The sequence below is a fragment of the Pristiophorus japonicus genome, chromosome 6 (genome assembly GCF_044704955.1).
Source record: "Pristiophorus japonicus isolate sPriJap1 chromosome 6, sPriJap1.hap1, whole genome shotgun sequence".
In the NCBI taxonomy this organism is placed as follows: Eukaryota; Metazoa; Chordata; class Chondrichthyes; family Pristiophoridae; genus Pristiophorus; species Pristiophorus japonicus.
Genome location: NC_091982.1, coordinates 251,231,621 through 251,255,042, shown reverse-complemented (window position 1 = coordinate 251,255,042; position 23,422 = coordinate 251,231,621). Strand labels below are relative to the sequence as shown.

At 48.1% G+C, this 23,422-nt stretch overlaps 1 protein-coding gene and 1 pseudogene across 2 annotated transcripts in view; one reads left to right on the top strand and one right to left on the bottom strand.

Moving 5' to 3' along the window:
• Positions 1–23,422, top strand: part of tp63 (tumor protein p63) — a 384,611-nt gene that overhangs the window by 169,532 nt on the left and 191,657 nt on the right. The window lies entirely within an intron of this gene.
• On the bottom strand, positions 22,975–23,150 carry LOC139266526 (U2 spliceosomal RNA; annotated as a pseudogene).

Below are 23,422 nucleotides of genomic sequence, written 5' to 3'. Positions count from 1 at the left end.
TATAATGTGGATATATGTGAGGTTATCCACTTTGGGGGCAAAAACACAAAGGCAGAATATTATCTGAATGGTGGCAGATTAGGAAATGGGGAGGTGCAACGAGATCTGGGTGTCATGGTTCATCAGTCATTGAAAGTTGGCATGCATGTACAGCAGGCAGTGAAGAAAGCAAATGGTATGTTGGCCTTCATAGCGAGGGGATTTGAGTATAGGAGCAGGGAGGTCTTACTGCAGTTGTACAGGACCTTGGTGAGACCACACCTGGAATATTGTGTTCAGTTTTGGTCTCTTAATCTGAGGAAGGACGGTCTTGCTATTGAGGGAGTGCAGCGAAGGTTCACCAGACTGATTCCCAGGATGGCGGGACTGACACATGAGGAGAGACTGGATCGACTGGGCCTGTATTCACTGGAGTTTAGAAGGATGAGAGGGGATCTCATAGAAACATATAAAATTTTGACGGGACTGGACAGGTTAGATGCAGGAAGAATGTTCCCGATGTTGGGGAAGTCCAGGACCAGGCGACACAATCTTAGGATAAGGGGTAGGCCATTTAGAACTGAGATGAGGAGAAACTTCTTCACTCAGCGAGTTGTTAACCTGTGGAATTCCCTCCCGCAGAGAGTTGTTGATGCCAGTTCATTGGATATATTCAAGAGTGAGTTAGATATGGCCCTTACGGCTAAAGGGATCAAGGGGTATGGAGAGAAAGCAGGAAAGGGGTACTGAGAGAATGATCAGCCATGATCTTGTTGAATGGTGATGCAGGCTCGAAGGGCCGAATGGCCTACTCCTGCACCTATTTTCTATGTTTCTAGGTAGCGGAATGAGCGTGCGGCAGACCAGTCCCACCCACTCCTTCCCTCAACAAATGTCTGTCCCACCTGTGACAGACTCTGTGGCTCTCGTATTGGATTTTTCAGCCACAAAAGAACTCACTTCAGGAGTGGAAGCAAGTCTTCCTTGATTCCAGGGATGCTTATGATGATGATGTAGACCATAAGCTTGGTGGCAGACCTGATGGTCCCCTGGATAGTACATTTATACAAGTTGGGTGCAAGGACAGCATCGGACTTGGATGTAATGCCGTCCCAGGTTTAATAGCCTGCTGATGCTATCTAGGGTCACACGGTAAGATTCTTCGCTGAGACACTAGAATGCATGCCACACCCATGGAACCAGGGATCACAAAATCACCTTCAGGAGGGCAGGAACTTGGAGTGGGGAAAGCAGTTTGCACTTGGTGTTGCTTGAGCTGCTCATTAAACTGGATTTAGCATCGTTTATCATTCGTTTTCATGGTTTGCCCTATGAGAAAGTATCGTAAATTCTTATGAGTTTTGGTCTCCTTATCTAAGGAAGTATATATGCCTGAGAGGCAGTGCAACGAAGGTTCATTCGATTGATCCCTGGGATGAGAGGGTTGTCCTTTGAGGAGTGATTGCGCAGATTGGGCCTATACCCTGAAGTTTAGAAGAATGAGAGGTAATCTCATTGAGACATATAAGATTCTGAGGGTGATTGACAGGGTAGATGCAGGGAGGATGTTTCCTCTGGCTGGGGAGTCTAGAACCAGGGGGCACAGACTCAGGATAAGGGGTCGGCCATTTAGGGCTGAGATGAGGAGAAATTTCTTCACTCAGGGTGGTGAATCTTTGGAATTCTCTGCCCAGAGGGCTGTGGATGCTGACTGAGTATATTCAAGACTGAGGTCATTAAATTCATGACTCTAGGGGAATCGAAGGTTATGGGGATCAAGTGGGAAAGTGAAGTTGAGTTAGAAGATCAGCCATGATGGGAGCAGCCTCAAGGGGCCAAATGGCCTACTCCGGCTCCTAATTCTTGTGTTCTTCACCACTGAATCAGAAAATGCGAGTGTGAATCCTGCACTATATCATTCACCCTTGTGAATGCAGCCTTGCCTGGAGATTTCCTCGCATTAAGACAAATAAGAATACGTTTATTGCTGAGGCTGCAAACAGTTCCTTTTTCTCTTACTGCGTGACCAGGAGTTGTTGTCTCCACCTCCGGAACACCGAGGGGGCAGCGTGTGGCTTCAGATTATTGAGATGCTTTTTACTCTGCCATGGAACGCTGCTGCTTGAGATTTGTACGGGGTCGTATTGCCGGGCTCAAAACATCTCTAGTGTAAATTGCTGCTGAGGGCAGGGCTGGGCTGATCATGTTACAGTATGAGCACTATCCATACTACTCCCTGTCCCTGGAACTACTGCATGGCATTCTGGAAAATGATCTGCCAAAGGAATTTACAATGAGCAACATTCAGACCCTGCACCACCAGTGCCGCAGAATAACTTGAGTCACACTGGTCGTGTGTCGCGCTCAATAATTTAATGCAGCATCTCCCGCAAGTGGGAGACTTCTTGAGAGGCTGATTCTGGCCAATCACAACTCTATTCATCACGCTGCGGGCAGACATGGCTCCAAAATTGTTTGCACATTTAGGATGATTTAAGATTGTGCTTGGTGCACAATATTTATCTGAGACAAACAGGTTTTTTCATTGAGTTCACTGAAGAAGGCAGGTAAATAAAGGCCCTAGGTCAATAGTGCAGGCAATCATTAAGATTGAAAACAGAAGTCCATCCGGAAATCACGATTGGGCCAAGCTTAAATTGTAAAAGCCTCTAGGTTGCAGGAAGACTGAGGGAGGTAAGGAGTTCCACAGTTTTGAGTTCCTCAGAAAGAATGAGTAGGAAATAGGAATTAAACAAAAAAGAAAGACTTGCATTTATGTAGCGCCTTTCATGACCTCAGGACATCCCACTCATTGAAGTACTTTTGGAGTGTAGTCACTGTTGTAATGTAGGAAATGCAGCAGCCAATTTGCACACAACAAGCTCCCACAAACACCATCGTCATGATGACTTGATAATCAGTTTTGGTGAAATTGGTTGAGGGATAAATATTGGCCAGGATAGGGGGGGGGGGGGGAATTCCCCTGCTTCTCTTCAAATAGTGCCGTGGGATCTTTTACATCGATCTGAGAGGGCAGCGTGACCTCAGTTTAATATCTCATCTGAAAGATGACACCTCAGACAGTGCAGCACTCCCTCAGTACTGCCCCTCCGACAGTGCGGCGCTCCCTCAGTACTGCCCCTCCGACAGTGCGACGCTCCCTCAGTTCTGCACTGGGAGTGTTGGCCTGGATAGGAATGAGACGGAATCTGGCCTAACCGGACAAAACATTTAGAGAAAAGAATTAAAAGATCCACGTAAAATGTGAGAGTTAAAATGTGGTGCTAGAAGTAAATCCGTGCACAATGTAATGGATGTTGCTCATTAATCAGATGAATTCTTGTTTTGCTTGTGAAGTGTTTGTTGCCGGAAGTGTTAGATCTGCAGTCAGAATTCGACACAGTCGGAGTGTGTGGAAGAGTGTTGTTGGCCGGGGGTAGTGAGCAGCTTGTGGTTAACTGACCCATACCTCCCCGCAGGATTGAAACCCTGGTTGGCACTGAGGCCGCTGGTCTCGGTCAGCGTTCCTGCTGCCTGCGGCACACTGCACGTTTGGTGGTGAGCAGATTGGGGTTGGCCTCCTGCCCCGTCCACTTGTCTGACGATACCACTGTCTAGAGTGACCGAGAATGACCAGTAGGTTGCAATAGCAGAGGCTGTGCGGCACCTCCTTACACCATGTCTGAGCCACGAGTCGACAAGCTCTCCTGGGGAAGGTGGGTGGGGAGACGACCTGTAAATCCGAGGCGAGGAACGGGAGGGGAGCATCGGGAGATGATGCAGTGTTTCTTTCTCCTGAAGTCTGAGACCACCTTGCAAGTAAATGCTGAGTAACTATCTCAGTCGGTGACTCAGTGGGGAAATTCTCCGTCGCCGAGCTCTGGTGAAACTGCACAGTTTTGCAACCTGCGGCGCTGTGAGGTGCATCATTAATTTGCATGATTTGTGTGAAATTAATCACAAGTGACTGTTGTGGGGGTGGACGGTGAATCAAGGGATATCCTCTTCAGATGCAGGCTTCTACAATGGACTGGAAGTCACAAGTTTACTGTTACAGTAATCCGCGAGGCAGTATGACTGCAGGGTGTGTGTTCTTTTGAAGTTTTGAGAGCGTGACGACACTTTAAGGTATTGTCTGCCAGTCTCCTTTCCTGGATGTGGCAGCAGCACATACCGTGGGGTGACGGTTCTCACTTCCTCCCCTGAGGACGGGTGGGGCCCGGGCACAGCTGGTGTTGGGGACTCCGTGCGCTGCCCTCCACCCTGCCACCCCTGTGTGCTGCACGCCAGCATAGTTCTATATCGACAAGTGCTCCACAAATTGATGGTGTGTGGGGCACGAATACGTTTACGTTATCTGTGGGCATCGGTGCACAAGTGCTTGTGGCTCTGGTGAGTTTGAGCCTGTGGCCGCTCGCAGTGCAGGATAATGAAGCGACGGGTGGGAGCCCTGTCTCTGTGGTGTTTGAGAATCGGCATCGAGCAGCCCGCTGACTACCCCTCCCTTCACTCTGTGCATCAAGTCAACCCCTGTTTTGGAAATTGATGTGAACTTTCTCTCAAATTCCTCACCACGTCAACTAGATTGGGTGCCAAGACAAGACGCTGCTTAACATCAGAACCTGGGGAATGTTGATTGTGAAGTAGACAAACTAGGGCAGTAGATTACTGAGCCCTCGGTGTCACAGGGCTCAGTCTGGCCAACCAAGGTGGAGTGCCCATTTTCATTCTCGTTGTATATCTCCCACAACCGGTGTGTCACAAAACCCGCCTCAATCGCACTTCACTCCACAGGGAACCGCATGCAGTCTCTGTTCGGGCACTGTCTGTCATAGCGGGCAGCAATCTGTTTGGGCACAGCCTGTCATAGTGGGCAGCAATCTGTTCGGGCACTGCCTGTCATAGTGGGCAGCAATCTGTTCGGGCACTGCCTGTCATAGTGGGCAGCAATCTGTTCGGGCACAGCCTGTCATAGTGGGCAGCAATCTGTTCGGGCACTGCCTGTCATAGGGGGCAGCAATCTGTTCGGGCACTGTCTGTCATGGGCAGCAATCTGTTCGTGCACTGTCTGTTATAGTGGGCAGCAATCTGTTCGGGCACTGCCTGTCATAGCGGGCAGTAATAGGCAGCAGGCCACATCTCCCGCCAGGTGTATTTCTTGCCCTGTAGCCGGTTACAGCGCCACTGGATTTGCGAGTTCAGGTCCAGTTGCCTCTGTCCCGGTGGGGAGTGTGTGAAGTGGACCTGTGACAGCGCCATAGCCACATTTGGGAACCTCTGCCTTGCCGTCCTTTGGCGTCCTGATCACTTTACAGAATATCATCGGTGAGAAGATTATCGCACACCAGCCTACTCGTCACTCTGCCAGCGGTCTGGGTGATACTCGATGGTTTATCGAGCAGCTCATCGTCGTGCTCTGGACTGCAGAATCGGTGCGGTGTCTGTAAAGCGGTGATCAGTGGTATTGTGCAGTGGGGTAGAGCCACGATCCATCTCGATAGTGTCGTAAAATGCCCTCCATTCCTTCTGGTCTACAAATGATTGAAGGTTGCCAGCTTTGGCATTCTACCACTAGTTTGCATGCATCACACTTGGAATTACAGTTTATTGTGACATTCTCTGTATCCATTTTTTTTTTTAACCTCAACAGTCTCCTCCACCAGCCAGAAAGAAACAGGTATATTTCTTGGCAACCATTGCTATCATGGTGCCATTTTCTAACCACTCCTGGTGTTATGTGTTTCACCCCTTGTAACTTTGTAACCTGCATCAACCTGTCCACCAGAGGGCCTAGCTGTTGGAGTCCCAAGGGATCCCAGCATATAAGCAGGCCACCCACGAGGTACCTGCACTCTGGAACTACAATAAAGGAGCTAAGGTCACATTTGCTCATTACACACAGTACTCGGTCTGACCATTTATTATGAGCATAACACCTGGTGCTGAAGTTCCATGTCTTTTGATTGTCTTGGATGCAGCCTTGTAAAGAATATCATTGAATCATAGAACGATACAGCACAGAAGGAGGCTGCACGGCCCATCGTACCTGTGCCGGCTCTTAGAAAACCTTGTCCAATTAGTCCCACTCCCCTGCTCTTCCCCAAATTTTTCCAAATCCCCTTTGAAAGTTATTATTGAATCTGCTTCCACCGCCCTGATCACCACAACTCGCTGCGTATATAAAAATAGGTTTCCTCCTGTTGCCTCTAGTTCTTTTGCCAGTTACTGAAAATCAATGTCCTCTGGTTACTTACCCCCCTGCCACTGGAAACAGTTTCTCCTTATTTACTCAATCAAAACTATTCATGATTTTGAACACCTCTATCCAATCTCCCCTTAACTGCTCTGCTCTAAGGAGAACAATCCCAGCTTCTCCAGTCTCTCCACATAACTGAAGTCCCTCATCTCTGGAACCACTCCAGTAAATCCTGTCTGCACCCTCTCCAAGGCCTTGACATCCTTCCTAAAGTGCGGGGCCCACAATTGGGCACAATACTCCAGCTGAGTGTTATAAAGGTTTCACATAACTTCCTTGCTTTTGTACTCTGCCTCTGTTTATAAAACCAAGGATCCAATGTGCCTTTTTAACAGCCTTAGCCTGTCCTGCCACCTTCAAAGATTTGTGTCCACACACCCCCAGGTTGTTCTGTTCCTGCACCCCCTTTAGACTGTTGCCATTTGGTTTCGATGTCCCATGGGGTCCATACCATGTAGTGTTTGTTTAGCTGATGCGAAGCTTGAGTTTTATAAACCTGAAAATTGTGGGAAGAAGCAAAGAATGAGGGAGGTGAGGTGTTGTACAGTTTTGTGATCCAGGGAAAGGATGAGTTGGGGATTGGTGAATTTTAGCATAACGCAGCGAGAATATACCTACAGTCACCGTGCATCCCTTTGTCCAGATCATCAGCAGGCCGGGGCAATTAGAGGGAGCAGCGTGCAGCGGCACAGTCCCAGCCCGGAAATCGGCGTGGTCCCGGCCTGCAAGACCATCAGCAGGCTGGGACCATCGGAGAGAGCAGCGTGTGGTGGCATACCACTGCAGGAGGGCGACGGCTGCGATGTCAAGTCGCTGATTGCAGTGTGGGCAGGCACAGCAGGAGGAGCGAAGGAGCGGCAAGAGTTTGTAGATGGAAGTGACCGGGGCCCAGGAGAGGTGTAAATCTGGGGCCCAGAAGGAGCGAGGGCCCAGGGGCAGCACAGGCTAGCCCACACTGTGATATATGTGCGCACTCAGTCTGTGCAGCAGAGCTGGTCTCCAGTCGTTTGGGGTAATCCTTGCCACTGGACCAAGACCTAGCTCTGTCAAGCCCCTATGGTGGCTGATGTGCAACGGCCACCATACATTAAAATCCATGCACAGGCATCTTCCACCCTTCAACATGTAGTTCGGGACCTGGAATATTAGGTCCTTCATTGAAATACCTGTGAACTCATCCCTTTTTGGCGTGGAAGCAAGTCATCCTCGCTTCGAGGGACTGCCTATGATGATGATGTCCAGATTGCTTGCTCTGTGAACCGACACAGACCAGAATGGTAACTGGACGGGCTGTATCAACACTGACTACACAAGCAGGGCAGAGGCTGGGCACTGTGGCTCACCTCTGACTGTTCAAAGCCTCTCCACCATCGACAAGGCTCAAGTCAGGAGTGCGATGGAACATTCGCCACTCAACAACGACAACTTATATTTATATAGCGCCTTTAACATAGTGAAATATCCCAAGGTGCTTCACAGGAGTATTATAAGACAAAAGATTTGACACCGAGCCACATAAGTAGAAATTAGCGCAGGTGACCAAAAGCTTGGTCAAAATAGGCAGGTTTAAAGGAACGTCTTGAAGAGGCGGAGAAGTTTAGGCAGGGAGTTCCAGAGCTTGGGGCCCAAGCAACAGAAGGCACGGTCACCAATGGTTGAGCGATTTATAAGCAGGGATGCTCAAGAGGGCAGAATTAGAGGAGCGCAGAGACCTCGGCATCTCAATGGGTGCAGCTGCACCGGCTCTCCAGAAAGTCGACACTATCCAGGACAAATCAGTTGCTTGACTGATGCCTCTGCCACTAACCTTAATTTCCACCCTCCCGCTGACTCACTGTGCTGGAGTCTGTACGATGTTCACAAGACACTGCAGCAACTCACCAAGGTTACTTCCTTTCCTGAGACCGAGGAGGACAATGGCAGCAATGTCATGCGAACACCATTACTTCCAAGTTCCCCACCAAGCAAGACCGTGTCCTCACTTGGACCTATGTCGCCAATCCTGGGGCTGGGGCAGTGCCCGAAAGTTCCCCATCTAACATCATCATGGATGTACCATCAGCACAACGATTAAGTAGTTCGTGGAAAAGGTGATCAACTAGGTTCCAAAAGACTATGGTAACTGGGAGATCCATCACCCTCTGTACCCATCTGTCTTCTCCACAGTGTGGTGTTGGCCACTCGGAAGGTGGTCCAGCTCAGTTTTGAATGTTTGCAGCAAGTCCACACTCAACTGCTCCAGACGACAACTTGTTTAATAGATCCACAACTCCTGTGATCAGCACTGCCTGACATCTAACCTTGTTCTATATTTATGTAATTCACACTCGTTCCCTGGTTGTCCCTAACCTGTCCAATTCAAAAATCCTTTCCACATGGGCTAAATCTAATCCTTTCATAAGAACATAAGAATTAGGAGCAGGAGTAGACCATTCGGCCCCTCGAGCCTGCTCTGCCATTCAGTGAGATCATGGCTGATCTTTGACTTCAACTCCACTTTACCGCCCGATCCCAATAATTCTTTGATTCCCTTAATATCCAAAAATCTATCGGTCTCAGTCCTGTATATACTCAATGACCTGAGCTTCCACAGCCCTCTGAGGCAGAGAATTCAAAAGATTCACAACCCTCTGAGTGAAGAAATTCCTCCTCATCTCAGTCCTAAATGGCCGACCCCTTATCCTGAGACTGTGCCCCCTGGTTCTAGACTCCCAGCCAGGGGGAAACAACCTCTTAGAGGGCTTGACAGAATAGATGCTAAGAATTTTACACGGTTCAATGAGATCACCTCTCATTCTTCTCAACTCCAGAGAGTATAGGCCCAATCTACTCAACTTCATTATTTTGAAGACAAAGAAGAACTTGCATTTCTGTAGCAAGACCTCAATCAAAGCTCCTCAAAGTCTACGCTTTTCTAGAGTAAAAAGCCCCAGCTGTCTGAGCCAGGTCTGGTAACTCGGTCTTTAAACTAGGTATCAATCTATGTGCCCTGCTTCAGGGTGTCTGCGTCAGCTGCCATGGGAGGGGACAAAAACGGTTCCTGTAGTTTATTGTTTAGTTTTTCACAGTATTGTAGAAGACTTTAAAGTTGTTCCTGAATGTTCGGACTACGTACCAATTGGAAGCTGAGGCATCTGTGTCGTAAGTCTGTAATTGTACTGGCATATCTTTGTTGGAACCTACGCAGTTATGGTACTTGTGCTACGGGTTATAGCATCACTCTGTGGCTGTGGAAATAAAGGCCTGTTTCGGGGCCTGTTTAACTAAATGATTTACTCCTGTGGAAAGGGGCAGGTTGCTCTGCCTATCTGCCTTTCCGCTTTTATTGCAAATGGGATGGAGTATAAAAGCAGAGAAGTCCTGCTGCAACTGTACAGGGTATTGGTGAGGCCACACCTAGAGTACTGTGTACAGTTTTGGTCTCCGTATTTAAGGAAGGATATACTTGCATAGGAGGCAGTTCAGAGAAGGTTCACGAGGTTGATTCCAGGGATGAAGGGATTGTCTTTAAGACAGGTTGGGCCTATACCCATTGTAGTTTATAAGAATGAGAGGTGATCTTATTGAAACATATAAGATAATGAGGGGGCTTGACAGGGTAGATGCAGAGAGGATGTTTCCCCTCGTGGGGAAATCTAGAACTAGGGGGCATAGTTTCAGAATAAGGAGTCGCCCATTTAAGACGGAGATGAGGAGGAATTTCTTCTGAATCTTTGTAATTCTCTACGCCAGAGAGCTGTGGAGGCTGGGTCATTGAATGTGTTTAAGGCAGAGATAGCAGACTTTTGGGGTCCAGGGGAGTCGAGGGATATGGAGATCGGGCGGGAAAGTGTTGAGGTTGATGATCAGCCATGGTCTTATTGAATGGCAAAGCAGGCTCGAGGGCCTGAAAATTCCTCCTCATCCCTGTCTTAAATGGCCTACCCCTCATCCTGAGTCTGTGACACCTAGTTCTGGACACAGGTCAGGCTCATGTTTGATATTCGGTAGCCAATCGTTCAGTATGGGATTCACCGTACCAATAACTGCATCTCTTGGCAGGGGTGAGCTTTTTAAATTTATTCATTTCATGTGGATGTGGGTGTCACTGGCACGGCCAGCATTTATTGGCCTTGAGAAGGTGTTGTGAGCCGTCCGCTTGAACCTCTGCAGTCCGTTCTAGCAGGTGTTTCTTGTTAGGACAGAGTGTCCACTTCAGGGGGCAGTTAGGAGTGAACTACGTGGGTGTGGGACTGAAGTTTACATATAGGCCAGACCGGGTAAGGACGGCAGATTTCCTTCCCTGAAGGACATTGGAGAACCAGTTAGGTTTTTACGACAATCCGGTAGTTTCATGGCTACCATTACTGACACTAGCTTTGAACTTCCAGATTTAATTAATTGAATTTAAATTCCCCAGCTGCCGTGGTGGAATTTGAACTCGTGCCTCTGGATCATTAGTCCAAGCCTCAGGATTACTCATCCAGTAACATGAGCACTGTGCTCCCGTTCCTGAGTGAGCAGTATTGGCCCTGCTTACAATGGTGATAAGTGTAGTTTGTTTGTAATACCGGTATAAAATGCAGAAAGCATTTGTAATTGTGGAGTGTGTCGAAATCTTGACTCTCAATACATGACTCTAACACAATCAGCTCCGGGAGATGTTCCTTTAATTTTTACTTGCAGCAAGGAAGAGTCACAGTCAAAGGCTAAGCGACGACTCCCAATATGGTACATGTCATGTATCTCACATTACTGTATATAACTATCTTACCATGCTATACATGACTGTAACTGGATATGACCTGGAACAATAAGCATACCTTACCACCAGGGATGCACTTGCAGGAGACACTCCATACCTGTCCCACTGAGGTATATAAAGGGAGGTCTCAGGCAAGTGCAGCACTGGAGAGCTGTGAATTAAAGGTGCAGGTCCTGAGTGACCTTGACTTCAGCATGTGTCTCGTGTAAGTCAGTACATTAGAGTCAGGACTTGACAGTGGCGACGAGTTACGGGATCACAGAATCCACAGAATGGCTACCAACAGCTCAGATGAGAAATACATTGCTGGAGACAATTGGGATGACTTTAAAGAAAGGCTCCAGCAAAGCTTTGTAACCAAAGACTGGCTGGGCAACGATAAGGCAGACAAGAGAAGAGCCCATCTCTTGACCAGCTGTGGCTCAAAAACACGCTTTAATGAAAGACCTGCTGGCACCCAAGAAACCAGCAAGCAAGTCGTTTGAGGAGTTAAGCACACTGGTGAGAGACCACCTGAAGCCAGTGAGCAGCCTACACATGGCCAGACACAGGTTCTACAACTACAGACGCTGTGTGGGTCAAAGCATACCCGACTTCGTGGCGGAACTTCGGCGGCTGGCTAGTTCATGTGAGTTCCCCAATGAACTAAGGAGAGAAGTACTGAGAGACTTTTTTATTGAAGGAATAGGCCACGCAGGCATATTTCAAAAGCTTATAGAGACTAAGAACTTGACTCCAGAGGCAGCAGCACTGGTCGCACAGATGTTCTTGGCAGGCGAAGAAGAAATGAGGCTGATCTATACTTCGGGTACGACAACCAACGAGGCATCGGAACAAGGTGTTCACATTGTGAAACAAACCGCTACCCCCACACACAGACAAAGGCAGGAGAGCAGGCCTTCAACAGCCGACGGTGGTGCCAGAAGCCATCAAAATCAAGGGCCACATGAACGGCCGATCACACCTCATCAACCCACAATGCGAGCAATCAACAACAGATTGAGAGAAGCTCAAGGGAGATCAGCCAGACGCAGCTCATCCTTCGGAAACAATGGAAACGGTCTGTGTTGGAGATGTGGGGGAAGGCACTCAACCAGGGTGTGTCAATTTCAGCATGCCGTTTGCAGAAACTGCAACGACACAGGGCATCTGGCTCGCATGTGCAGAAAAACAGCAACTCGGCTGGTATACGAATCGGAAGGGTCGAAAAGCGGATCAGAAGACGGTTGGAACAGTGCACGGGACGCCGAGGTACAGCGGGTCAACAGGATCAATGTCCACTGTTCTTACACCAAGACGCCTCCAATTATGATAGGGTTCTACTCAACAGGATACCCATCAACATGGAACTGGACAGGGGGGCCAGTCAATCCCTCATGAACGTTCAACAATTTGAACAGCTGTGGCCGCACAAAAGCAACAGACCAAAACTCACAAAGATCGACACCAAACTAAGGACCTATACTAAAGAAATCGTCCCAGTCCTTGGCAGCGCCATGCTCTCAGTCACACACAAAGGGATGGTGCACCGACTTTTCCTGTGGATTGTCCCTGGGGATCTCCCAAACCTGTTGGGGAGAAGCTGGTTAGCAGAACTTAATTGGAAATGTGATGATGTTCACGCCATGTCGTCAGAGGAACGGAACTCCTGCTCAACAGTTCTAAGCCGTTTTGAACATCACAAGGCTAGAGCTGTGCCTTATGTGATGAGGGAAAAGATTGAAAACGAACTGGACCGGCTTCTGCGGGAAGACATAATTTCTCCCGTGGAATTCAGCGACTGGGCAAGCCCCATCGTCCCCGTCATGAAGCCTGATGGATCCGTGCAAATCTGCAAGGATTGCAAGTCTACCGTAAACAGAGTCTCCCTACAGGACCAATACCCGCTGCCCAGAGCGGAGGACCTATTTGCCACGTTGGCTGGAGGAAAACTTTTCTCGAAACTTGACCTCACATCTGCGTTTACTGACAAGAACTGACAAGAGTCTAAGCTACTCATCACCATCAACACACATTGAGGCCTTTTTGTGTACAATCGATGCCCATTCGGCATCAGATCGGCAGCTGCTATATTCCATGGAGAGGAGAGTCTGCTCAAGTCCATCCCGGGGACAGTTGTGTTTCAAGATGATATACTCATCACTGGCAGGGACACCGACTCTCATCTCCGCAATCTTGAGGTACTAAGTCGATTGGATCGGGTAGGCCTAAGAGCTAAGAAATCCAAGTGTTTGTTTCGCGCGACTGAGGTTGAAATTTTGGGCAGAAGGATTGCCGCTGATGAAATCCGCCCAACCGAATCCAAAACCGAAGCGATTCGCCTGGCACCCAGGCCCCGGAATGTCTCGGAACTGCGCGCCTTTCTCGGGCTACTCAATTACGTTGGGAACTTTATGCAGAACTTGAGCACGCTGCTGGAGCCTCTCCATGTGCTACTCAGAAAGGGGTGTGATTGGTTTTGGGGGGACGCCCAAGAACGCGCCTTCAATAAGGCACACAACCTTATATGGAGAATGAAACAGTTAATTCAGAGACCATGATCCAGAACTTAAAGAAGGGTAACTTTGAAGGTATGAGGCGTGAATTGGCTAAGATAGATTGGCGAATGATACTTAAGGGGTTGACTGTGGATGGGCAATGGCAGACATTTAGAGACCGCATGGATGAATTACAACAATTGTACATTCCTGTCTGGCGTAAAAATAAAAAAGGGAAGGTGGCTCAACCGTGGCTATCTAGGGAAATCAGGGATAGTATTAAAGCCAAGGAAGTGGCATACAAATTGGCCAGAAATAGCAGCGAACCTGGGGACTGGGAGAAATTTAGAACTCAGCAGAGGAGGACAAAGGGTTTGATTAGGGCAGGGAAAATGGAGTACGAGAAGAAGCTTGCAGGGAACATTAAGGCGGATTGCAAAAGTTTCTATAGGTATGTAAAGAGAAAAAGGTTAGTAAAGACAAACGTAGGTCCCCTGCAGTCAGAATCAGGGGAAGTCATAATGGGGAACAAAGAAATGGCAGACCAATTGAACAAGTACTTTGGTTCAGTATTCACTAAGGAGGACACAAACAACCTTCCGGATATAAAAGGGGTCAGAGGGTCTAGTAAGGAGGAGGAACTGAGGGAAATCTTTATTAGTCGGGAAATTGTGTTGGGGAAATTGATGGGATTGAAGGCCGATAAATCCCCAGGGCCTGATGGACTGCATCCCAGAGTACTTAAGGAGGTGGCCTTGGAAATAGCGGATGCATTGACAGTCATTTTCCAACATTCCATTGACTCTGGATCAGTTCCTATGGAGTGGAGGGTAGCCAATGTAACCCCACTTTTTAAAAAAGGAGGGAGAGAGAAAGCAGGGAATTATAGACCGGTCAGCCTGACCTCAGTAGTGGGTAAAATGATGGAATCAATTATTAAGGATGTCATAGCAGCGCATTTGGAAAATGGTGACATGATAGGTCCAAGTCAGCATGGATTTGTGAAAGGGAGATCATGCTTGACAAATCTTCTGGAATTTTTTGAGGATGTTTCCAGTAAAGTGGACAAAGGAGAACCAGTTGATGTGGTATATTTGGACTTTCAGAAGGCTTTCGACAAGGTCCCACACAGGAGATTAATGTGCAAAGCTAAAGCACATGGGATTGGGGGTAGTGTGCTGACGTGAATTGAGAACTGGTTGTCAGACAGGAAGCAAAGAGTAGGAGTAAATGGGGACTTTTCAGAATGGCAGGCAGTGACTAGTGGGGTATCGCAAGGTTCTGTGCTGGGGCCCCAGCTGTTTACATTGTACATTAATGATTTAGACGAGGGGATTAAATGTAGTATCTCCAAATTTGCGGATGACACTAAGTTGGGTGGCAGTGTGAGCTGCGAGGAGGATGCTATGAGGCTGCAGAGTGACTTGGATAGGTTAGGTGAGTGGGCAAATGGGTGGCAGATGAAGTATAATGTGGATAAATGTGAGGTTATCCACTTTGGTGGTAAAAACAGAGAGACAGACTATTATCTGAATGGTGACAGATTAGGAAGGGGGTAGGTGCAGCGAGACCTGGGTGTCATGGTACATCAGTCATTGAAGGTTGGCATGCAGGTACAGCAGGCGGTTAAGAAAGCAAATGGCATGTTGGCCTTCATAGCGAGGGGATTTGAGTACAGGGGCAGGGAGGTGTTGCTACAGTTGTATAGGGCCTTGGTGAGGCCACACCTGGAGTATTGTGTACAGTTTTGGTCTCCTAACTTGAGGAAGGACGTTCTTGCTATTGAGGGAGTGCAGCGAAGATTCACCAGACTGATTCCCGGGATGGTCGGACTGACCTATCAAGAAAGACTGGATCAACTGGGCTTGTATTCACTGGAGTTCAGAAGAGTGAGAGGGGACCTCATAGAAACGTTTAAAATTCTGACGGGTTTGGACAGGTTGGATGCAGGAAGAATGTTCCCAATGTTGGGGAAGTCCAGAACCAGGGGTCACAGTCTAAGGATAAGGGGTAAGCCATTTAGGACCGAGATGAGGAGAAACTTCTTCACCCAGAGAGTGGTGAACCTGTGGAATTCTCTACCACAGAAAGTAGTTGAGGCCAATTCACTAAATATATTCAAAAGGGAGTTAGATGAAGTCCTTACTACTCGGGGGATCAAGGGGTATGGCGAGAAAGCAGGAAGTGGGTACTGAAGTTTCATGTTCAGCCATGAACTCATTGAATGGCGGTGCAGGCTAGAAGAGCTGAATGGCCTGCTCCTGCACCTATTTTCTATGTTTCTATGTTTCTATGTTTCTGAGAGTGTTTTAGCCTTTTTTGACCCAGGTAAAAAGTTAGTCCTTATGTTTGATGCGTCAGCGTACGGGGTCGGGTGCATTTTACAGCACATAAATCATGTGGGTAAATTACAGCCTGTTGCTTATGCCTCCAGGTCACTTTCGCGGGCGGAGCGCGGGTATAGTATGGTTGAGAAGAGGCGCTCGCGTGTGTGCATGGTGTCAAAAAAAATGCACCAATACCTTTTCTGGGCCAAGTTTGCATTAGAAACCGACCACAAACCCCTCACGTCCCTACTATCAGATTTCAAGGCAATCAACGCCAACGCCTCGGCGCGCATTCATAGGTGGGCACTTATGACTACATGATAAGGCACAGACCAGGCACAGACAACTGTGCCGACGCGCTTAGCAGGCTACCCCTGGCGACCACAGAACAGGACTGTGAGATGGTCATGGCAATCAATGCCTTTGAATCCACAGGTTCGCCCATGACGGCTCGCCAAATCAGAGCCTGGATGATCAGCGACCCCACGTTATCTCTAGTTAAAAGATGCGTTTTAACCGGTGACTGGGCAGAGGCTCGCGATGCCTGCCCCGAGGAGGTCAAACCCTTCCATAGGCACATGCATGAACTCTCACTACAGGCAGACTGCCTGATGTGGGGCAGCCAAATAGTTATGCCCTTACGAGGCAGGGAGGCGTTTGTCCAGGAGCTCCATCGCGAGCACCCGGGGATCGTCCGTATGAAGGCCATAGCCAGATCTCATGTCTGGTGGCCTGGCATTGACGCGGACTTGGAGCTCTGCGTCCGTCGGTGCACCATTTGTGCCCAACTCAGTAATGCCCCCAGGGAAGCCCCCCTAAGCTCCTGGCCCTGGCCCACCAAACCGTGGTCGCAGGTGCATGTAGACTATGCGGGCCCATTCATGGGCAAAATGTTCCTCATAGTCGTCGATGTATTTTCAAAATGGATCGAGCACACCATTTTAAACTCGAGCACCACCTCCACCACTGTGGAGAGCCTTAGAATCATGTTTGCAACACATGGCATTCCTGACATATTGGTCAGTGATAATGGTCCGTGTTTCACCAGCGCAGATTTTCACGATTTTATAGTTGACCACGGTGTAAATCACATTAAGACAGCACCTTTCAAGCCGGTCTCCAATGGCCAGGCGGAGCGAGCAGTGCAGATCATTAAACAAGGCATGCTCAGAAGGTCCCACGCTGCAGAGCCGCCTGTCGCGACTGCTGCTGGCATACCGATCTCGTCCGCATTCGTTGACTGGGGTTCCCACTGTGCAACTATTGATGAAATGAACCTTAAAGATCAGGCTCTCGTTAATCCTCCCAGACATGCATGAAATTGTTGAGGCTAAGTGTCAAAAGCTAACTGAGTACCATGACCAAAATTCGAGGAGGAGGTGGAATGAGATAGGGGACAAAGTGTTTGTGCTAAAGTATGGCCGGGGTCCCAAATGGCTTGCAGGGACAGTAACAGACAAAGAGGGAAACAGACTACTGGTTGTACAAATGGACAATGGCCAAACCTGCCGGAGACATGTAGACCAAGTAAAAAGTAGATTCACTGATAACACTGAAGAACCAGAGGCAGAGGCGGGAGTCGAGAGAGGCAGCGGCCTATAAAAGACTCAGCAGTCCGGGGAGCGTCGAGAGACGCGGGAGTCGAGAGAGACAGCGGCCTATAAAAGGCTCAGCAGTCCGGGGAGCGTCGAGAGACGCGGGAGTCGAGAGAGGCAGCGGCCTATAAAAGGCTCAGCAGTCCGGGGAGCGTCGAGAGACGCGGGAGTCGAGAGAGGCAGCGGCCTATAAAAGGCTCAGCAGTCCGGGGAGCGTCGAGAGAGGCAGCGGCCTATAAAAGGCTCAGCAGTCCGGGGAGCGTCGCGAGAGGCGGGAGTCGAGAGAGGCAGCGGCCTATAAAAGGCTCAGCAGTCCGGGGAGCGTCGAGAGAGGCAGCGGCCTATAAAAGGCTCAGCAGTCCGGGGAGCGTCGAGAGAGGCAGCGGCCTATAAAAGGCTCAGCAGTCCGGGGAGCGTCGAGAGAGGCGGGAGTCGAGAGAGGCAGCGGCCTATAAAAGGCTCAGCAGTCCGGGGAGCGTCGAGAGAGGCGGGAGTCGAGAGAGGCGTACTTGTGCAGCTCCAGCTGAGAGAAGTCAAAAAAGAAGTAGAAAGAAATCAAAAGGTGACGTCACAGCCAACGTGGTAAGTGATTGGCTGCTGATTGGTGAGTAGTTTTTCTTTTTCTTTATTAGTCAGTAACTTTTAACATTGTTGTCGGCAATTTAAGTGTATCTAAGGGTTAAGTCATGGCAGGACAGCTCGGTCACGTGATATGCTCCTCCTGTACCATGTGGGAACACGGGGACAACACCAGTGTCCCTGACGACTACATGTGCGGGAAGTGTGTCCACCTCCGGCTACTGACGGTCCGCGTTGTGGAGTTGGAGCTGAAGGTGGATTCACTCTGGAGCATCCACGATGCTGAGAATGACGTGAGTATCACGTGTAGCGAGTTGGTCTTACCGCAGGAGAAGGGTCCACTGCCAGCGAGGGAATGGAAGACCAGCAGGAAGAGTAGTGCAAGGAAGGTAGTGCAGGGGTCCCCTGTGGTCATCCCACTGCAAAACAGATACACTGCTTTGAGTGCTGTTGAGGGGGATGACTCATCAGGAGCGGGCAGCAGCAGCCAAGTTCATGGCACCGTGGCTGGCTCTGTTGCACAGGAGGGCAGGAAAAAGAGTGGGCGAGCGATAGTGATAGGGGATTCAATTGTAAGGGGAATAGATAGGCGTTTCTGCGGCCGCAACCGAGACTCCAGGATGGTATGTTGCCTCCCTGGTGCAAGGGTCAAGGATGTCTCTGAGCGGGTGCAGGACATTCTAAAAAGGGAGGGAGAACAGCCAGTTGTCGTGGTGCACGTTGGTACAAATGACATAGGTAAAAAAAGGGATGAGTTCCTACGAAATGAATTTAAGGAGCTAGGAGCTAAATTAAAAAGTAGGACCTCAAAAGTAGTAATCTCGGGATTGCTACCAGTGCCACGTGCTAGTCAGAGTAGGAATCGCAGGATAGCTCAGATGAATACGTGGCTTGAGCAATGGTGCAGCAGGGAGGGATTCAAATTCCTGGGGCATTGGAACCGGTTCTGGGGGAGGTGGGACCAGTACAATCCGGACGGTCTGCACCTCGGCAGAATCGGAACCAATGTCCTCGGGGGAGTGTTTGCTAGTGCTGTTGGGGAGGAGTTAAACTAATATGGCAGGGGGATGGGAACCAATGCAGGGAGACAGAGGGAAACAAAAAGGAGGCAAAAGCAAAAGACAGAAAGGAGATGAGGAAAATTGGAGGGCAGAGAAACCCAAGGCAAAGAACAAAAAGGGCCATTGTACAGCAAAATTCTAAAAGGACAGAGGGTGTTAAAAAAACAAGCCTAAAGGCTTTGTGTCTTAATGCAAGGAGTATCCGCAATAAGGTGGATGAATTAACTGTGCAAATAGATGTTAACAAATATGATGTGATTGGGATTACGGAGACGTGGCTCCAGGATGATCAGGGCTGGGAACTCAACATCCAGGGGTATTCAACATTCAGGAAGGATAGAATAAAAGGAAAAGGAGGTGGGGTAGCATTGCTGGTTAAGGAGGAGATTAAGGCAATAGTTAGGAAGGACATTAGCTTGGATGATGTGGAATCTATATGGGTAGAGCTGCAGAACACCAAAGGGCAAAAAACGTTAGTGGGAGTTGTGTACAGACCTCCAAACAGTAGTAGTGATGTTGGGGAGGGCATCAAACAGGAAATTAGGGGTGCGTGCAATCAAGGTGCAGCAGTTATAATAGGTGACTTTAATATGCACATAGATTGGGCTAACCAAACTGGAAGCAATACGGTGGAGGAGGATTTTCTGGAGTGCATAAGGGATGGTTTTTTAGACCAATATGTCGAGGAACCAACTAGGGGGGAGGCCATCTTAGACTGGGTGTTATGTAATGAGAGAGGATTAATTAGCAATCTCGTTGTGCGAGGCCTCTTGGGGAAGAGTGACCATAATATGGTGGAATTCTGCATTGGGATGGAGAATGAAACAGTTAATTCAGAGACCATGGTCCAGAACTTAAAGAAGGCTAACTTTGAAGGTATAAGGCGTGAATTGGCTGGGATGGATTGGAGAATGATACTTAAGGGGTTGACTGTGGATAGGCAATGGCAGACATTTAGAGACCGCATGGATGAACTACAACAATTGTACATTCCTGTCTGGCATAAAAATAAAAAAGGGAAGGTGGCTCAACCGTGGCTATCAAGGGAAATCAGGGATAGTATTAAAGCCAAGGAAGTGGCATACAAATTGGCCAGAAATAGCAGCGAACCTGGGGACTGGGAGAAATTTAGAACTCAGCAGAGGAGGACAAAGGGTTTGATTAGGGCAGGAAAAATGGAGTATGAGAAGAAGCTTGCAGGGAACATTAAGACGGATTGCAAAAGTTTCTATAGATATGTAAAGAGAAAAAGGTTAGTAAAGACAAACGTAGGTCCCCTGCAGTCAGAATCGGGGGAAGTCATAACGAGGAACAAAGAAATGGCGGACCAATTGAACAAGTACTTTGGTTCGGTATTCACGAAGGAGGACACGAACAACCTTCCGGTTATAAAAGGGGTCGGGGGGTCTAGTAAGGAGGAGGAACTGAGGGAAATCCTTATTAGCCGGGAAATTGTGTTGGGGAAATTGATGGGATTGAAGGCCGATAAATCCCCAGGGCCTGATGGACTGCATCCCAGAGTACTTAAGGAGGTGGCCTTGGAAATAGTGGATGCGTTGACAGTCATTTTCCAACATTCCATTGACTCTGGATCAGTTCCTATGGAGTGGAGGGTAGCCAATGTAACCCCACTTTTTAAAAAAGGAGGGAGAGAGAAAGCAGGGAATTATAGACCGGTCAGCCTGACATCGGTAGTGGGTAAAATGATGGAATCAATTATTAAGGATGTCATAGCAGTGCATTTGGAAAGAGGTGACATGATAGGTCCAAGTCAGCATGGATTTGTGAAAGGGAAATCATGCTTGACAAATCTTCTGGAATTTTTTGAGGATGTTTCCAGTAGAGTGGATAAGGGAGAACCAGTTGATGTGGTATATTTGGACTTTCAGAAGGCGTTCGACAAGGTCCCACACAAGAGATTGATATGCAAAGTTAGAGCACATGGGATTGGGGGTAGTGTACTGACATGGATTGAGAACTGGTTGTCAGACAGGAAGCAAAGAGTAGGAGTAAATGGGTACTTTTCAGAATGGCAGGCAGTGACTAGTGGGGTACCGCAAGGTTCTGTGCTGGGGCCCCAGCTGTTTACATTGTACATTAATGATTTAGATGAGGGGATTAAATGTAGTATCTCCAAATTTGCGGATGACACTAAGTTGGGTGGCAGTGTGAGCTGCGAGGAGGATGCTGTGAGGCTGCAGAGCGACTTGGATAGGTTAGGTGAGTGGGCAAATGCATGGCAGATGAAGTATAATGTGGATAAATGTGAGGTTATCCACTTTGGTGGTAAAAACAGAGAGACAGACTATTATCTGAATGGTGACAGATTAGGAAAAGGGGAGGTGCAAAGAGACCTGGGTGTCATGGTACATCAGTCATTGAAGGTTGGCATGCAGGTGCAGCAGGCGGTTAAGAAAGCAAATGGCATGTTGGCCTTCATAGCAAGGGGATTTGAGTACAGGGGCAGGGAGGTGTTGCTACAGTTGTACAGGGCATTGGTGAGGCCACACCTGGAGTATTGTGTACAGTTTTGGTCTCCTAACCTGAGGAAGGACATTCTTGCTATTGAGGGAGTGCAGCGAAGGTTCACCAGACTGATTCCCGGGATGGCGGGACTGACCTATCAAGAAAGACTGGATCAACTGGGCTTGTATTCACTGGAGTTCAGAAGAATGAGAGGGGACCTCATAGAAACATTTAAAATTCTGACGGGGTTAGACAGGTTAGATGCAGGAAGAATGTTCCCAATGTTGGGGAAGTCCAGAACCAGAGGTCACAGTCTAAGGATAAGGGGTAAGCCATTTAGGACCGAGATGCGGAGGAACTTCTTCACCCAGAGAGTGGTGAACCTGTGGAATTCTCTACCACAGAAAGTTGTTGAGGCCAATTCACTAAATATATTCAAAAAGGAGTTAGATGAGGTCCTTACTACTAGGGGGATCAAGGGGTATGGCGAGAAAGCAGGAATGGGGTACTGAAGTTGAATGTTCAGCCATGAACTCATTGAATGGCGGTGCAGGCTAGAAGGGCCGAATGGCCTACTCCTGCACCTATTTTCTATGTTTCTATGTTTACAACGTGGAACTCACACCACACCTGGTGGACAGACAGCCCAGGTGAGATACCAGCAATCACACTGAACGAAACACAGGCACCAAGGCAAACAACTGAACCACAACTAAGACGCTCCACGCGAGAGCGCAGACCACCTGAGAGATTGAATCTATAGAGGCAATACGCCCTTGGGGGAGGGTGATGTCATGTATCTCTCATTACTGTATATAACTATCTTACCATGCTATACATGACTGTAACTGGATATGACCTGTAACAATAAGCATACCTTACCACCAGGGGTGCACTTGCAGGAGACATTCCATACCTGTCCCACTGAGGTATATAAAGGGAGGTCTCAGGCAAGTGCAGCACTGGAGAGCTGGAATTAACGGTGCAGGTCCTGAGTGACCTTGACTTCAGCATGTGTCTTGTGTAAGTCAGTACATTAGAGTCAGGACTTAACAGTACAGTTTCACAAAGTATTTATATAGTAAAAAACAAGTTTTGGTTCTGCCTTTGCAGTCAGCGAAAACAGATAAAGAATTAATGATTACCACATCCTTGTCTTTACATTTTTCTCAAATGTCTCCTTTGTAAGTGATTTTGGTGGACCAGACAGCAATAACTCGATTAGGGTGTGATAATGTGCTATTACCGGCTTTGCATTGTTTTTAGGATTGTCCAGTTTCCTGGCAAGTTATTTGGGCCCATGATTTCCATAGTGGTTGATTAGGTACTTGGCTTCTTGCATTAATGGATGAGTTCTGTACAAGAGATAATGACTGGTTTTTAAAAAAAAAAAATTTTTTTTTTTAAATCCAATTTCGTTCCAGATCAACTCTAACGCCAAAGATCACTTTGCACCAATGTGTTTGATCTTAGGCCAAAAGGCAGAGAGGCGAAGTTGCACCGTTCCTGGAAATATTGCAATACCAGGTCGGTGCATGGAGTGGACGGGGCATGCCCCTGATCCAGCTCCCTGTCCAAAAATCAATTCAATATCATGTCCCCATAGGGGATATTAAACTGATAAGAACAGTACACTTGATCTTAGCCAAAAGGCCGAGATGGCTGGTAATTCAGGAGAGCACAATATGTGGTACTCATCTCAGCAGGACTGTCTTAATGTTGTCTGATGGCTATTAATCAGCTAACAGCCATTTCAGTCAGGGTTAGCATGTTTATGCAAATAGACTGTCTGTTGCAGAAGTTTCTAGCAGGGCCTGGACTCCATGTTGTTTTATGGCAAAAAGAGTACAAAAAAAACAGTGTAATGCAACTTTAAAAATACATTTCAACAGGCACCTTTTAATAAAACCTAGATTATGTGCAGCATCGCCCCTTTAC